Genomic DNA, 13874 nt, shown 5'->3' on the forward strand with positions numbered 1-13874 from the left:
TTAAAGACAAAAATTTTTGAAGCAAAATACCCAACAAGAAGTTTGTAAAAAATAATCTGATGGCCAGACTTCATCCGTTCCGAGTCATCAGGATCAATTTTTTTTAATGAATACGAAACGCCAAATGATTTAAACATTTTTATTTAATTTCCTATTTATTACAATAACTAAAGGTTTTTTTTCTGAAAATTCATTAGTAAAGTGGCGTTATCTAAATTTGTTCTAAATTATTCTTGTCTGCTTTTTCCTGAGTCATTTGTCGCTCTGCCTCAATTTATCGCTCAAAAAAGGCGGCGAGCTAAATGCTCCCAGAAAAATAGCTTAACAAGATGGAAATCTCCCTTAAATACGGCTAAATATTTATCGATACCTGCATGGGTTTTAGTAGGTTTTGAACAGAGCTAGATTAACATCGGATTACACTGCTTAAAATGTAAAAACTTGAGGGAAAACCCAGTTTTGAAAACGTTTATGTGAAGCCGGCGTTTAAAGTCGTTTATTCATTTTAAATAAAAACTTAGCCAAATTTTAACGTCCTTATCCTTTTCCAGCGACTCTGATAATATGAAATGACGTTTTTAATATTTTAATGAAAAGCTCCTGCCTGCGAAGAATCTTTAAACTAGTCCTTCTGAATTTCTTAGAGTAACATTGAATTGGCTAAATAAAGTTTAACACAAAGTATTTTGCATTTAAATTCAACGCAAATGTCAATTTAAAATTCATCCTTAATTTTAGTCGGGGACATTTTAAAAAGATGAGATTAAAACTTCATAGAGTGAAATTTTGAAACTCCTTTCGGGCCAGTGTTCCACTTCTTTTACTAAACTAAGTATGAAGAAAACCGTGAGCGTGAATAATTTTAGCAGAATGCACGGTTTTGTTCCTTTATATGAAGGTGCTCTGGAAATACACCGATAGCTTTAGGGGGTTCGAATATCCCTTAAGGCTGGAGTTACTGCATTTACTTTAAAAGTTCTATTATACTCCGATTCATGGTTAATGTAACTTTCATATCTACTTACCATAGAACCAAAACAGTTACCACCGTTATGTTCGGCTCCGAGGTTTCTGAAAGGGAATAAATTAGATTATTCTTAGCAGACAGGCTATAGGAATATTCTTTCAGTAAAGAAACATTGTAATGTTTTTCACGGAATACTATTTATTTCATTGATTAATGGGGTAAAATTAATTAATAAGTTCCTACGTTATTTGCTCATCATTCTCGACAAAATTAATTCATGTAAATATGTTTGAGTTATAGTGTATTGCTAGCTGGTTGCGTAAACATTTGCTTGTAATTTAACTAACTAACTAAACCATAATAACGCCATTTACCGGAAATGAAGTAAAGTGTATATTATACCGCATTTACCACAGCTATATTTAGTGCAAAAAGGATGTGTGAATTAATATTCAATTTCCAATCAAAGTGCTTGAATATGATAAAAGTTGGCAAGTCGATCGATTTCAAATCAATGAAGTGAACGTTATTTCTTTATATACAAGGTGTTTCTTTATGTATAGCGATTGTGGTTGAAACGATCGAAAATTGTAAGCAATAACCGTATCTCTTTTAGGACAAAAACCGGCAAAAGCAGCAGTTCAAGAACTAATTGAGGCACTTAAGAGCTCATCGTAATAAAATTGAATCAATCAGAGGGTTTGCTTTAAAAGTATTCGTTCAAAAGCTTTGACCGCTCGTGATTTTTATTATCTCAGGATCGATCATTTGATGGAGATTTTAGTCTCCTTAAAGGACGGTTTTACAACTACAACTAGCTTAGTTCATTATTTGTTTACTATGGGTGGTGGGATCAAAAAATGATCAGTTTCTGAAGCTTTTAAAATGTAGAAACTAAATCAAGTAGCATAATACACTTGTGCGGTTAATCGGTGTAGAATAAATACAATACAATTAAATGAAAAGTAAATTTAAATTTCGGTACGCTAGCGATAATTTCACCTTTGCTGTACTAATTTGTGCTTCTAAACATCACCTCCAGTATTTCATATCAGGTAACTTAGGATTCAAGTCTGAATTAGCTATTGGATTTATTCTATAATGGATTACTTGTCAAAACTTTTCAAGTATTTAGTTTAGTGAAATTATGGAGCCCACCATCCATAATTTCACTTTAGATATATATTTTTGGTTGAATTGAAAACATATAAAAACTGAACAAAAGCCAGCCGACTTGTCTGTTTATTGAAACTTTACTTTCGGTTTTTTTTCTGCTGGAAAAGTCATTAGACTCATATTTCATTCTTGAAAAGAGATGAGATACAAGATGAATTGATCTGTTACCGGTTCGAGAAAAATGTCCTGTTTAAAAATGCTGCCTTTGATAAAAACCGCATCGTGTTTTGTTAATATTTGAAAGTGTCATTTTACGGCTTTCCTTTTGTGATGAAGAACAAATAGGAGACTTCGAGCATGAACTATATGAATTTTCCTTCAAGGCTTGCAACTTGCGAAATAAATTTTGTATAAAGTGTAATTAGGTTGGGAATATTGCTGTTCACTGCGAACCTTAAAACAGTTTAAAATGTATCTAAAGAATATTTAATTACATACGGATATCTCGTTAACTAACTAGTTAACTTCGCTTATACTTCGTAATTAAACTGATCCCAACAAATCGTAAGCAGGTTCTTTTCATTTATGGCATACCAAGTATTATATGGAGGCACTAATGACCCTCCTATAGATCGTTAAATGTTGTAGGTTATTCTCCCATACACCATTCGTTCAAAGTATCTGAACTTTTAAAGTTCGTTTAAATTCTAAGGTTGCCTCAATGCAGCTGGAAACTTTAGCTCTATTAAAAATAACGAACACACACTTTCCTCGTACGTTGCAATTTTGGTAGAAGAACCATATTGGTATTATCGAAAGGTATTTAAAACTGGGAAGGTTTTGATACAACTAATCTCTCCGTGAACTGAGCAGTCCTAAATGTTTTCCAATAATAAAATCTGCCAATTGTCATAATCATCAATAAACCCATAGCTTTCCGCCTAACTGCTCCATTGAGGCTCTGTTGTTAATAGCACGGCTTCTTCAGTTTTAAGCTCCAATTCTTTATTCAAACATTTTAAAACAGGTCTAGGGGGTGATTAATGCAGATTTTCTCTATTCAATTGGAAATTTCCTTTATCCTAATAGCAGCCAGACAACTATTGAAGCTACTTTCAGCTCCCCGTCATCAGTCGTCCGGTTTTTTTTTACCTCAGGGAGGCTTTTGGATCTAGTACAATTCATCCGAATTGATCCATTGATTAATATATCAATTATGGTAAGTTAGTAGATTTTGGCTGGATTATTTTCTTCAACAGTTATTCAAATTGAATTTACCATTAAACCACAGTAATATTATTTTGGAGAGTCTTATCATGTTTTTATTGTTCAATTTGACTGGTTAGACTGTATTCGACTGAGATCTGACCCATTTTCTTCAGCTCTTATCTTTCTTTACAAAAACAAAAATTTGAGCGTTCTTGGAGTATCTTCAATCTCCCCTTATGGAATACGTATATCGTCAATGGAACTTCCACACTGATGTCAATAAAATTGCAGTTTTCGGAACAGTCTTTTTAACAATCCATATAGATAGGCTACTTCTAAACTAACCCCAAAGGAACAAATCTTTGATGTGTAATTTGCGTTCAAAGCGAAAGGCTGCACGTGACTTTTTATTGAGGACTTATCGCTATGCTCCAAGGAACAGAGAATATTGATTGATTGTCATGTCCATAATGACTTCCATAAAAGGTATTGAAATATATGAGTCGGTCTGTGCCCATATATTTATCGCTTGCAAATTTGCCTTCCTTACAAACGACATTCTATAAAATTAAATATTCCTGGCCCTTAACTTCCCAGCCACCTAGAGTATTAATTGTGGGATGTCGGTGGATATTTTTACGACGTGATTGTCGGTTTTGGCACCTTCTTTCTCCGCTTCTTTGGAAAAAATAAAAGATAATTTATTGACCCACTTTTCTATGAACTGCACGTTTTTCAAGTTAAAAGGTTTTTCAAAAGCCCTCTTCACTCACACGGTTGGTAATAAAAAGCTCCTTTTTAATATTTATCTTGAAATTATTTATCGTCTGAAAATGCGAAGGTACCGGAGTTCTTTTTACATGTTGGGTGAGTCTTTATGTATGTGGGGATGTTACTTAGCCTTTCACAGCTGCATTGCAGATTGCTGATTTTAAAATCAATTTAGAACGCTTCTCTCTTGGCTTATTTACTTGTTTGTTCGTGCTTCACAGTTGTGCTTATCCAAGTACAAAAAAGTCACAGGCTAAGCTTCCGCCTTACAAAAACAACGATAATTTTTTCTCGGTGCAGACTTTTAATTAAACTCTTAGACTGATTAGATTGCCCGATATATTCCCATGCTTTCCTTCAGGACTTTCGGGAAATTGAAAATTGCACACACAGAAAATAAGCGAATTTACGATTTTGCTTGTGAAACAGAATAATCAAAGTGATCGGGTAATGCAGTAAAAGCTACTCCAAAAAATACTATGAATACAAACGATTCGTTTAAGACAGTTTACGAACTGTTTGCTACGCCCGTAAAAAAATGATTAATAATCCTGTTTATTTGCCAGCTTTTTTATCGTTAATTGTTTTACTCTGAGGCTTCCTGGGGGTCATTTACCAAATGGATGGAGTGGCTTGCCTTATTTATACTGGGGAGGAATTATGTACTTTCCTAAATTTGTAGGTGTTTTGATTCAGCTTGTTTTCACGCAAGGACCACATATTTTTTATTGTTGACAACTGTAGTTAGGGGTGCACTAATTAACTGATGAAAAGGCGTCGAAGGGCGGAAATAAATTAAAACACTAATTTTTCTGTTTCTTTAGCCACACTTATATGAAGCTTCTGATTTTCCGAGAAAAGAAAACACACAGTTTGTTCGATATTAAAGAAGGGCACCTTGAGAAATCCCCAATCCGCTCTACAAAGTATAGAAGAAATTGCTCATAAAAAAGAGTTAACACACTGCAAACTAGGGCAAAAGTAATGAAGACCATGAACTGGCTAAGGCAAGCTTGTTCGCGCCCTTATTAGCCAAAAGGGAGTCGTCCGCATATGCTTGTTTCGTCTAAAATTGATGGATGACGGGCTGTTCTGACCTGTCTTCTTGGAGGAAACTTGGTCAAAATAACCGCCAACTCGAACTGCCCTCACTGCAGCTTTTAATTAAACTTCCGCAAATAGGTATCTGAAATTGGCATGATTTTACCCATTAATTATCCAGATTTTCATTTATTATATGTGATGGTCTTAGCAAAGTACGCAGCATTACCTAGATAGAAGTAAACGCTCTAATCGGTTGCCAGTGAAGTTTGCATTATTAATTTCGGATTTAAGAACCGTATTAAATTTATCCGCTAAACCACAATAACTCAGGTCACTTTTATGTATATCTGCAAACATTTTAATTTCATTATTCTGCTGCACTTTGCTAAGTTTACTAAGCAAAGCCACTGCGGCAAGCTTTCAGATACTTTGAACATTGCCCAATTTCATTTTGTGTCACAACTCAGGCTTTTAAAACGGCTGAAAGAACTTAAAGCCAAAGTAATGGACTTGTTTTCAGTGGGGAATTATTTAACTAAATAGAGAACTTGTTAAATCACAGCAAACAAGCCGACTTATTAAAGAATAATAGTTGTAGTCCAACGAAAACTAGACCTGTTGGCGTAGTTTGATATGTAACATCCAAAGACTGGAAACTTGAAAATTTACCCTAACTTTTGAACTGCATCATTTCTGATTGCTGTGAACGATTTAATTTCTGTTTGAAGCTTTGTCTCGTTCAATTCCTTTTCTATTCGTCCGTGTTATTACAAAAGTTTAGGGCCTCAGATAAACTTTCAACATCAAAGACATAAATAGAGACGTTATAACTTGAAGCAGTTTTTCAATTTTTCGGAAATTTCTTTAATTTAATTAACATTTTTAGTTGTGTTATAACTTTTTGGGCCCTTGAACTCATTTTCAAAATATAAAGCTCTTGTGGAAGTTAAAACTTCAGGACCGACTTAAGATGTTGAAAAGAGATTTTGAAATCGGTTCAATAGGAAAAATGGTATCACTGCAAGACCAAGAAGTTGACCTTTTCAGCACAGCCTGTAGGAATAAATTCGATTAAAAAAATTACACCATTTACGAAAATGAATAATATTTTAATAAAATGCATGCACAGAACTTCATAATTATCAATCAAACATAACGTAGCAGAAGCCCGCTACAAAGTTAGAACCTCTCTGGAGACCGACAATAAAATTCATTCCACTGTGCCATAAAGATTTTAAAATTTAAGAAACTATTTTACAAGTTTCACTGTGTCGTAAAATAATAAAAGTTTTAGAGCTTTATAAGAGGAGGACTGCCGTAAGATTGTCCCGACACATTGTCGTCATTCCATAGCTAGTTTAGGTGGATGTGGTCAATTAACAGGGTGTTTTGGGGCTACTTACCAAAAAAAAGTCGGCTTTGTAGTCAAGCATTTGGTGTGAAATGCGAGGTTTCCGAAGTAATAACTCAACCTAATAGATTTGGGAAAAATATAGTAATATTTCCTTACAAGGATTCCTCATAAAACGAAATTCGTCACGTCCCAGCAAATTTCCTACCTTTTCTCCGAAAAGATCGTCTTTCGTGACTTGGCCATGCGTATATCACATTGGCTGAAGAGTGTTTGCTGATAATTCGGATTGACAATGGACTGTTCGAAATAAGGTCAATCTCTTTGTCTGGCATTTATAGATCTATTCAAAGCGTGCGAATAATAACGATGTATTCGAGTATATAATTGCTACGCGAGTCATGTAGGTCTGGCTGATTACAGTTACATTATTCCTTTTGATGAACGTCAATTGCAATCATTGAAGATTAACTTTAGCGAATTAGTGCTCGTATTTGTCTAAACAGAGCACATCGGTGTTTAGCTTTCTTGATTCCCCTGCCACGTTCTGATTATGGATTTCTGGCTTGCCAATAGTCTGCCTAACATCTAGAGCAGCAAAAAACCCACCTTCGGTGTCTGGCTCTTCAGTATAGAATATTTCTGTTCCTCGGATTCGCTTATAATTATTGCCTCTGCAAATATCGAATCTACACCGTTCATGTAAATTTCCTACAAGTTTAGCCAAAGGGATAGTATTTTGAGTTTTAATTGTTGCACACTGAGCTTTCTTTCTAAATCTGGGAAACCGACAATAATTCCAACGCCAGTATTAAGAAACTTTACCTTTCATTAACTCATATGTCGTGTACGTGTTGGCATTATGGTCAATTTGGAAAAGGTAGAATGTCGATAAAAGTTTTAATCTGTAACTGCCCCATGCCCGCCACAAATAGGTAAAATTAACTTAGCAAAGTCGCATTGATGTAAATTAAAACGTTAATTAAAAAAGCAAACGCTAACTCTCTACGGGCTTACGGGAAAATTGGGTTTGGAAGCAAACTTGAATTTGGGAGCTAATTCTGTTACGAAAGCTTAAGAAGTTTAAAAGCAACAACAGATTCAGAAAATTATCTTGGCTTAAAGCTTTGGCCTCGGCTATCTAAATCATAAACACAAAATCTTTTACAAGTTGTAAATCTGTAAATTTTTCCAGCCATTTGAAGCAGCACTCCATAAGGTCTCGAAGTTCAAGAATAGTTTACCGGAAAATTTTTATCAAATATTTGAGAACCTATAATAATGAGAGCTTACAATACTTTCGATTATAATTGTATATTTAAAATTAAATCATTAGAAAGGAACTTATAAAAGCAAGCAAAGTTTTGTGAAGCTTCTTACTTCGGAAGCTGCTGGCTGGCGTAATCCAATAATCAGTTATAGTCGAAGAAACGGTCCTCTAGAGAAAGGTTTATCTCTTGGGATTGTTAAAGTTTTGCAGATATATTGAGCTGAACTGCACGCACAAACAACTTGGCCCGTCAAAAGATGTATTATTAATATTTCGCACCCATGCTGTAACATTTAAAGATATTTCAGCTTCCTGGTGGTATTTGTAAATGCATGAAAGTTTAAATAATTTCAAATATATGTAACATTTTTCAAACATCAAATCGAATTTGTCATATGAAAAGCTTGAAATGCGTTGGAAATTCATTATTCTGCACATTTAACTTTTGAAATCAACAATTAATTTCTAAACAAACCCCACATTGGATTTTAATATTTCATTGCCAATTCATTGCAGCGTGCCATTAAATAATAATTAATTTCATTGTTTCCTATTAATTTTGAATTTTCATGAAAGCGACTTTCGTCCTGTATATTAATACCATTACGGACCATTAAATTGACAAAACCCGAAACCAACTTTGCTGTTACAGATTTAATTTAAAGTTAAGCCTCTAATTTCAGGGGTGATTTCATAAGTTTGATGTTAATGGCCCTTTAGCTAGGGGTGTCTTTAAGTTAATTGAGCTGCTTAATGTGCTTGTACGGGTCGATGCTAAAATTGATTTCACTAACTACATTTTTTAGTATAATTTAAAATTTTGCGTATACAGGCACATGCACGTGAAAATGAGAAAATCTTACGTTCCAATATCTTATGCCAGACATAAACTATTTCAGAAGAAATAAAAATCGAAGTAAATCGTCGAATATAAAGTTATTGCAGTTAGTTTAAGCAGAAGTTTAACATCCACGTTTAACAAAAAAGTCAATGTTTAATTTTGAACCTAACAGTATTGGTATTTATAGGGGAACTTTTACTTTTACGTCGTGAATGCAACTGAGTTTTACGTTCAATAAACTTGTGCTCAACTGCAGTTGATCTTTACAGAATCGGTTAAAGAAAATTTTATACAATTCGTTCCTTTACACGATTTGCAAGAGCAGTTTGATTATTTCTTTATTGTTGATGCTTTTACGGGTTATTAGATCCAGAATTCTCAAATAACAGCAAATGAACTGAATACATGTCTTCCTCAACTTGTCTCAAATTAGAAATATGTAGATATATTAAAATTTCTTAAGATTTTTACATTTTTACTAAGACACCCACATTTTCTTTTATTGAAAACATTGCCCTGTAAATTCCCATCGAGAAATACGTAGTATTTCTAAAATTAGTTAATTCAAATATAATCGAGATAAATAAATAAAAATAAATAAAGTCAGTCCGACATTGAAAAAAAATGTATCCTATAAATTGTAGATACATGCCATAAAATGTTTTCCCAGAAATGAAAACTCACTGAAATAGCTAAACCAAAAGTTATGGCCGATAGTTTCTTCGGATGCTTTAGAATTTCGATGCCAGTGATGAAACTGGAAGCTGTCTCGATTTTTAAAACAGAAAATATATTATTGATGAGGCACAACTCTGGCAGTTCAATGCCTAACTTGAAGTGCAAATAACAAAGTTTTTTCTACGTGGGGTAACAATAACTCGTTTAACAGTTTCAGGGGTCTTAACTAGTTCAGTGTTTGACTTAAAAGGACACCGATAATTGGCAGACTTAATTTAGTCATTTGTTGTTATTCCCTTTTCTACTGCATTGATAAAAATCTTTGAAGTCGGCAACTTTGTGATCCACACAAACAAATTTCTCTCATTAAAATATGAATTAATTAGAACCGTTCAAGCATTGCTATGTCCCCGAAGCAAGCAAGTAAAAATTTTCCTGATATTTTTTTTTCATTTAAATTGCGTAATTTTGATGCTGAATATTTGATGTGCCTAAAAAATGTGCCATTAATATCTGTGATTACCTTTGAGGCGCACTGAATTTTTTATTAAACTGGATGAATAAAATATTTACCTAACAAACATATATTTACTTTCAACAAATTTGAATCGAATCATAAAAACCAAAACCGACACATAAACTGCGTTATAATATATCTCGTTTTTAATTTCTCGATGTTTCTGCCACTAGATAGGCTCTAAAAATTTAACTAGCTGCATCAATTTGCTACGTTGGTCTGCAACGATTAATTTCAATTTATTGGATATCCAGCCTTATTAAATTGGTCGAAAGGCTCTCTTACCGCTAGAGTAATTTATCAAAATTAAAAAGTTTTTAATAAATCAAGCAGAAATTTCCAGTCGGAACATAGCGAGTTGTTGAACAAGTTGAGTTGCTGTTTAGGAAATATGTAGCAATTAAGAAATTAAGGTGTGTAATTAAAAATTCTGTTTTACTTCACTAATATCCGTTAATATTTAGGTCGATTAATTTTATGAAAAAATAATCCCTTGATTGGTTGATAAACACGACTGAAAATCCACTGTCACAGTCAGCAAGTGAGAATAGTTGCTTTTTGTACCAGTTTGGGTGCACAAATTACAGAAATTTTTGATAATTTCCAAATTTCACTAACTGACTTGGCATATTTGAATGCATTTGAAGATTGCACGTCTACAAAATAATGGAATGCGAATTTTGAGCAGACAGAGTCTCAATATGTTATTTGGCCTAGATTGATGTGTTTAACTGTAATGTTGAGTAGGTAATTTAAATGCTGCGGCTCTCGGAGTTGTTAAAGTAGAATAAGTATTTCCAAAGCTCAATCTGACATTTTTATTTCCATCAAGCCGCAAAAGATTCCTAAAGTCGAACAGTTCCTTTTCTTGAAACACATTCGAATAAAATATATTGGCAATTTCATTTAAATGACTGACATAGAATTCGGTTTTAACGGTAGTTATGTCACTCAAACTACTTAGCAGTTCTGGATACTTAGGTGCGTTTATGTGTCATTAAATTTTAGATGGTAGCTATTTTATGACTGACGACTAATTCAACTTTAATGTAATTTATTTGCCACGCTGACTAACGCAATTGAGTTAGGTAAATTATTCCCAGTTAGTACGTCTTTTGCTGTCTTCCATTCAATATCAAATTCATTTACAAGTTCTGTTGAAGCAAGGGAAATTCCTAGTTAACGAGACGACAACTGAACATTATTGAGTCGAAAGTAGAAATGTGGCAAAACACGTATGAGCATTCAAAACTGCATTAACTGAACTTCAGAGCAGAAGACAAGCTTATTCGAAATGGATAGTACCTACTTGCTGGGCCATAATTAATTAACCAACTATTTGGAACTCGGAAATCCACTATACAGATCGCTTTAATTTATTTTGGAATAGGTTCACAAATCTGAACGAAACTTCCATTTGAGTCTATAAAACTTCAGAATTCGATGATGCATTTCAGAGGTGAAATTTAATGCAGCCAACTTTCTAATCGATTTCATAGTTATTTGATGGGGCTGACAGATAATTGAAAAATAATAATTCTCCCAAAGTAAAAACAGGTGGAATGTTTTGAACAGCATCGAGCGATTTTAAAGTTTCTGCTGATCGGCTCTAAACGGGAAAACTTTGAACCAACATTTGTTGAATGGCCATTTGCCTCATCGATGTGACGTTAATTTTAAACGCAGTTTTTTATTCTTGAGATGTCTGAATAATGACGCGATTTTTTTTCATTTTACAAGCTAATCGATACGATTGTGTGAAGTGATGAAAAAAATTGGAGTCATTCCTCTGGGGCTGCTGCCTGGGGTTGTTTAGGGAGAGCAGGAAAAATAGTTAATTGTTACCAAAACTGAGATATTTGCAAAAATCTATATCCGTTGAAAAGTGGAATTTCGATTTTCAACTGTTCATCGGTTCTAGAAAGATTCGAAAATAAATCAATGTTTTTCTCGTATTTACTCTCTTGGTGAGCCCCTATAAACCCTTAAAAGGAATAAAGCAAATTTTGAATCACCCTGTATGTATATCTTGGAGGAAATCACATTTTGCAATTTCTATAACTGAAAAAATCCAGCAAGATAAACAATATTATTTCGAATAAACCGACATGTGGCGTGAAAAGTTTTCCCTGAAGTTATTTCAGGTACACCAGCTATAAATAAAGAAGTTGGATCTCTCTTTGGAGAAAATTCGAAGTTTGGCAAAATTTATTATTTACAAAGTCATTCGAAGTGAGGACAATCGCTTAATTGTGCAGTGTTTTCAAATTTATATTTATGGGTAAGATGAAAAGAAAACGCGCGCTTACGCTCTAAATCTAAAATCGATGTCACGGTTGCATTATAAATTATTTAAAAGTCCTTAGTCACAGTCACCTGACGATATGAAAGAAAGCTTGCATACAAATTTTTCGGGTACATTGCAGGAAATATTATAAGGCAAATAAAAAGCTCAGCTCAGCTACGCTTTTGCAGAGACCACTAAGCGAATTTTACTGGCATTCTCATTTCTGCAAAGCCCTCGTAAATTTGAACTTCTAATAAGGGACTCCATCATTTTTTTACCGCAACTCTGACGGAAAAGACATGTTGTCATTTGTAAATTGATGAGTCATCAAATGGAAACCCCCGATGTCTAATTTTTTAAATCGCTCAGCATTTTATCAGAATTACTTAACATAGCCTTTTTTTCCTCCTCGCCTTTCCTCTCATCTATATTTAATTTGCTCGCATTTAGCGGGAAACATTTTATACGATATAATCCCGAAAATTCTGTAGCCATTTTCAAGTGTTTTTGAATAAGCTAAGAGGATTCGAACACACAGGAAAAAGATTCAAACGTTTTAGCATGCTCTATTGAATAGTTAAAATCAATTGACTTACTAACTCGATCAATTCGTAAACAGGACCATTTTTGTTTGGCGAAAGGATATTTCTGCTTGTATGTTCTAGTAGAGAATATGTTTTCCATTTTCCGAAATGCTCAAAGAAGGCGCAAGCAATTTAAATGCCTTCAAAGAACCCAACTAGTTATGGAAAATTCTATCATACAATTTCCTGCATTTTCCGCGTGTTAATACATATCAAACTCGAGCTGGTAAAATCACTTAAATCTCATTTATCGGTTTACATCCCAGGTACGTTCCTGATAATGTACTAACCGGGAAAAGGAGGAATTTAGGAATAATCAGCAATATCGACATTCCCTATTCATATGGATGAGTCTATACAAATCGGCCCTTCCGGATTAGCATAACAGGATAAATTATGTTAGGGGTACATCGTTGCTTTATTAAATTCGCTATTAACGACTTGCCCTGATTTGCCTTAGAACTACAAACTATAACGGTAGGCTTAGTTGATACTTGGATAATTCCACAACAAAGGTTTAGAACCTTATTACATTGTCCAATATGCTTTGTTGTTAATTAAGGACAACCGGTTTCTTCAACCCCTAATAGCGCCTACTATATGGAAGAGAATATGCATAAAACACTTGCTTGTTTTATTCAAAAGAGGGGATTTTTTGCTTGGAAAAATTGCAATTAAAATTAAAAAAATAACTTTTGAAACGGTGTCTTTTTGGGGATTCATTTGTAACCAAATGAACAAGGGGGACAAATTTGTTTCAAAATTAATTTGTAATTTAGAAAATGAAGGAATTCGGGAACCTGCAAGCACATAATGTTGAATCGTTTAATTTACACGTAAAAAATTACTCGTAAAAGCAATTTCAATAAACTCCATGTCCCACTAAAAGTCCGCCCTTGTAGTTGAATGAAAATAGCCTAGAATCTGACCCTCCATATGGTAACGAATTTGTTCAGACGCCTAGTCTGGCGGCTTTGCTCTTTATTAAGTGTTTTCCGTACCCGAAGAATTTAAGTTGACTGATCTCCTTATATTTGTCTTAGCCGGGAAAAATAAAAGACTGTCTTGGGGTATAAGTCAACGAACAGATTTTCCGCCATAGAAAATCGAAGCTTATAATTTATTGGATAGGAAGAGCTTTTCCCATTTATCGGCAGTGTATTGACTAAAGTAAAATAAAATGGAAACGTTATATTTGTCTAGATGGTCATTATTAGTGATGGTCATCAAAAACCTTGT

General features: G+C 33.9%; 1 protein-coding gene across 3 annotated transcripts in view; it reads right to left on the bottom strand.

Moving 5' to 3' along the window:
* The window catches only part of LOC109532951 (hemicentin-1), a 111893-nt gene that overhangs the window by 87436 nt on the left and 10583 nt on the right, over positions 1 to 13874 (bottom strand). Inside the window, exon 1 of one of the 3 annotated variants that reach the window (XM_019898106.2) lies at positions 1026 to 1081. The exons of the other annotated variants lie outside the window; for them this stretch is intronic. The gene's annotated coding sequence lies outside the window, so the exon portion shown is untranslated. Of the gene's footprint in view, positions 1 to 1025; positions 1082 to 13874 lie in introns of those variants that run through there. 3 annotated transcript variants of the gene reach the window in all.

Source organism: Dendroctonus ponderosae, unplaced genomic scaffold (assembly GCF_020466585.1).
Source record: "Dendroctonus ponderosae isolate FM_Combo_2020 unplaced genomic scaffold, Dpon_F_20191213v2 Dpon_F_20191213_1, whole genome shotgun sequence".
In the NCBI taxonomy this organism is placed as follows: domain Eukaryota; kingdom Metazoa; phylum Arthropoda; class Insecta; order Coleoptera; family Curculionidae; genus Dendroctonus; species Dendroctonus ponderosae.